At 35.6% G+C, this 5,000-nt stretch overlaps 1 protein-coding gene across 1 annotated transcript in view; it reads left to right on the top strand.

Moving 5' to 3' along the window:
* nahoda (DOMON-like domain-containing protein nahoda) overlaps positions 1-5,000 on the top strand; it is a 140,393-nt gene that overhangs the window by 36,591 nt on the left and 98,802 nt on the right. The gene's annotated exons all lie outside the window — the stretch shown is intronic.

The raw sequence follows: 5,000 nt of genomic DNA, 5'->3' as shown, positions 1-5,000 counted from the left end.
GGGGGGAAGAGGGCGTAACACAGTGACTCATAAGTATGACTCTTGACATCCAAAATTGAGGTCCTGTCGCAGGTCGATGTCATGAAGGCAGCGTCGGGTCGAAGATTGTCATTTTCTGTCTTAGATTTACAGTTTCATGTGATTTATCAAATTCTCTTGCAAGTAACTTTACGCTTACTCACCGCTACTTACATTCATACGCACATTATTCACAAAAAAAAGTTTGTAGTTGTTCATCAAATGTTTATTGTCACCCTGTCACTAAATCAATATAATCTTATATTCACGTAAATGCGTATGAACTTACACACGGATGCATAACTTACACTATGTTTGTTTGATAGTACACACAGCATATTACTCATTCAATACACACGAATGTCTATTAGAAAATGATAGATATTTACTCTTTTACTTACTAGGGGGGGCTCCATATAATACAAGTATATCTTGTACTGTATATATATATATATATATATATATATATATATATATATATATATATATATATATATATATATATATATAGATAGATAGATAGACATATAGATATATACTGTATATACATATTATATTTATTATATGTAAATATATATGTGTGTGTGTATATAATGTGTATATATATATATATATATATATTATATATATATATATATTCATTTATTATATATATATATATATATATATATAATATTATATATATATATATATATATATATATATATATATATATATATACGTATATCTGTACATCTCTCTATACATATATATATATATATATATATATATATATATATATTATATATATATATATATATATATATGTGTGTGTGTGTGTGTGTGTGTGTGTGTGTGTGTGTGTGTGTGTGTGTGTGTGTGTGTGTGAGGCTAGTTTTTATAAGACTATGAAATATAGCGCTCTAATATTCTTTCTTAACAATCGACTTTAGATAATTTCTTCAGCAAATTTTCAGACAAAACGGATATTCAAACATAATTCCTTCTGTCGCTTCACGCGAAACTCAGAGGTTGGAGTGGGATATCCGTAGACTATATATATATATATATATATATATATATATATATATATATATATATATATATATATATATATATATATATATATATGTTTAAGGTTAGTTATTCAACTTTGTAGGCATCCAATTTTGCAACCGTCAGACTTTTCAATCTCTATCCAATATGAATAACAAAGTCACTGTAACAGAATGTACTTACGGCTACGTATGATTCAGATATAAAGATTATATGTTTGTAATGACTACATTAATCATCCTGACCCATGTACGGCTGTTAGTCACGACAGAAAGAGCAAAGGTTGATGACGAAATGCCGTTTTTATTAATTATCCATAACGAGGTTTCGAAAGTAAATTGCACTGGCCATGTTCGGCTGTTCTTTTCAGAATCAATGTTCCGTTGCGACCACGCGTCAAGCGAGCTGTAAAAATGAGTGTCTGAATTAGCGAAGTGAATGAACGATAAAATTTTTACTTTTTAATCGTGAGTTCATTTCGGTGTGAAACTGTGATAGGTTTTCTCTATCATTAGGTTTGGTAATTACAGCCTGGAGATGTGTGTGAAAGGTGCTTATAAACGAAAGATGTGTGCAGGATTGAATGATAGTGAATAATAAGTTGATACAGGTCATCCATCCCCCCCTCATCCCCGACTTCATTACCTACCCACCCTCACTATCCCCCCACTCACTCCTTTCTCCCTATCTCCTCTCCGCTACGCCCCTCTCCTGCTCACCCCCCCCCCTCTTCTCGCTACCCCCACTCCCCCAATTAAGTCCGACTGTTGCTTGTAAGCCGGGTGTTTTCGGGTCGTTCACACGTTCACCCTGATCGATGTCTGATATTGATTAGTTTCATCAACCGGAAGTGGCAGAACAACAGGCCTAAAGAGAAGGGGGAGGGGAAGGGGAAGGAATGAGGGGGGAGGGAGGTTGAGAGAGGAGAGATTATAGTTGAGAAACAAAAAGTGAATATGTTTGGACACGAGAGAGAGAGGAAACAGAGAAACAGAGAGAGAGAGAGATAGTGTGGGAGAAACACAGAGAGAGAGAAGAATTGGTGAATATATTGTCTCCTTCCAAAACTTCGATATTAAGGGATAAGGTGGCAGGAGAGAAGAAAATGATGTAAAAATTGAACATGAGATAGTGAACACATTTGAACACTTGACTTCTCTTTAGCGAACACTCAAACAAAACCGCCTTGCCGTGAATGTTAACGGTCGAATAACATCGATTTTTGCAATGTCGATTCATGAAATTCACGTCGAAAAATGCTTGGACGTTTCGTTCTAGAGGCTTCCAGAAGGTTATCTTTCTCCCGTGACTGTGAACGCGTTTTGAGGGCCGTTTTCTGTTTGGAGTAGCGTGGCCTTTCGAATTTCCTGTTGCTTTGCAGTTGCGCTGCTTACCGGATTTTAACTCCTGTTTTGGTTCTTTTCTTTTTTCTTAACTTAAATAATTATATTGAGTTATTTATCTATTTATTGTACTTTGTACCATTTTCTGATTTCCGTGCCGAGGGCTATTATAAGCGATGTTGTTGTTTTTCTATAGATTGACCAATTGTAATCAATGCCTAGACAAAAAAATATCAATAAATCACCCAGAGTGTGAGCGATCGAGAAGAGGGGAGAAAGAGAGGGGGTGGAGAGAGAGAGAGAGGGAAAAAGAGAGGGAGAAAGAGAGAGAAAGAGAGAGAGAGAGAGAGAGAGAGAGAGAGAGTCGATAGATAGATAGATATAGATTATGTAAAGAAAGAGAGAGATAGTATATACAGATGAATAGATATAGAGAGAGGGTGGGTGGGGGGGGTGGGGGGATTAATGGACATACTTCCTCCGTGCTTCACTTGTTTCGAAGCTTTAACGTTCAAATACTTTTCGATGTTTGGCAAAATGGCTCCTGCACGACAGACGAATTTTTCGCGCGAAAATGATTTGTAGTTGATGACTTGTCGATATTTTTTTTCTCTGTATATATATATATATATATATATATATATATATATTACATATATATATATATATGATATATACATATAAATATATATATTACATACACATATACATACACATACACAAACACATGAACATGCACATGCACATGCACATACGCATACATATACATATACATATACATATATATACACATACACATACACATACACATACACATACACATACACATACATACATACATATATACATACACACATACATACACATACACACACACGTATATGTATATGTACATACAGTGAGTATATACAATTACAGTATATATGCACATGCATACACACTACTACTTCTTGCACAGTTCAATAAACTCCCGTTGTTTTCTTGGCTGGATGATCGTTTTTGTCACGTGTGGCGATAGAGTATGAGTGTATACATATGCGTGTATACATGTGTACTGTATATGTGTGTGTAACTTATTACACACAAGACTGGAAACCCAGAGAGCTCCAAACTCCTCTTCATCAAGAAGGGGAAACCCTGGAAAACTTTTCAAAAATTAAGTGCATATAAAAAAAATATATATATATATAATAACTTCAACCACACCTATAATCATAACACATATAACAAATACTTCTAATGAGAACTTAAACTATACAGACCAATAAAACAAATTTGACAATAAAACAGGATCAGAGACAAAAAATAGTTTTTTTCACGCAATGAAAGTATATTGATATGCGTTTCGACTTCCGGATATATGTCCTGATGATGTAACCGGGAGTTTAGGGCGAGAGAAAAAGATTGACAAACAGATAGATAGATGGATAGATAGGAAGGTAGGTAGGTATGATAGATAGAGATAGATAGGGAGGTAGATAGGTAGGATAGATAGAGAGATAGGAAGGTAGGGTTGATAGAGAGATAGATAGGATAGATAGAGAGATAGATAGGATAGACAGATAGACAGGAAGGTAGGATAGATAGAGAGATAGGAAGGTAGGATTGATAGAGAGATAGATAGGATAGATAGAGAGATAGATAGGATAGACAGATAGACAGGAAGGTAGGATAGATAGAGAGATAGGAAGGTAGGCTATACAGATAGAAAGGATGGTTGGTAGGTAGGTTGGATAGAGGTAAGAAAGATAGCGAGATAGATAGGATAGACAGATAGATATAAACGCCAATAGATAGGTAGGATAGAGAGATATATAAATAAGAAAGATAGATAGAAAGAGAGATAGGTAGGATAGATAGATAGATAGGAATGGATATCTTTAAGATAAGTAGATATATAGATAGATATGCAAATATATATATATATATATATATATATATATATATATATATATATATATATACATGAATAGATGGATAGATAGACATATGAATAGATATACAGATGGGCAGAGTGCTGGGGAGAAAGAGATGGACATAGATAGAGAGAGACGGAAACAGATAGAGAGATAAATAGAGAGGGGGGAGGCAGAGAAAGAGAAAACAACAACAAAATTAGATATAAAACGGCGAACGAATTAAATCAAGAAAAAAAATGGAAGAAGATTATTCAATAAGTACACCAAAATGAAATCTGAAAATCACAAATATATGACGCCGATTATACTGACATGACCATAAGACGAGGATTCTGCAGGTGTTGTACATCCTGTGACTCACATGGGGAAACAGGGAAGGGAGGCAGGGGGGAAAAGGGGAGGACGGAGTGGGGGAGGGGGGGGAAGGGGAGGGGAGGGTTATCGATCTAGAATGAAATCAATATCAGGTAGAGGTAGATAGAGGGGGTGGATGTGTTGGGGCTGAGCGAGGGAAAGAGGAGGGGAGGGGGGGTTAAGGAAAGTGAAAGGAGAGAGAAAGAGAGAGAGAAAGGGAGAGAGAGAGAGAGAGAGAGAGAGAGAGAGAGAGAGAGAGAGAGAGAGAGAGAGAGAGAGAGAGAGAGAGAGAGAGAGAGAGAGAGAGAGAGAGAGAGAGAGAGAGAGAGAG

Source organism: Penaeus japonicus, unplaced genomic scaffold, assembly GCF_977035675.1.
Source record: "Penaeus japonicus unplaced genomic scaffold, GWHDUDI00000001_assembly GWHDUDI00000015, whole genome shotgun sequence".
NCBI lineage: Eukaryota > Metazoa > Arthropoda > Malacostraca > Decapoda > Penaeidae > Penaeus > Penaeus japonicus.
This window is presented reverse-complemented; position numbering and strand designations above follow the sequence as displayed.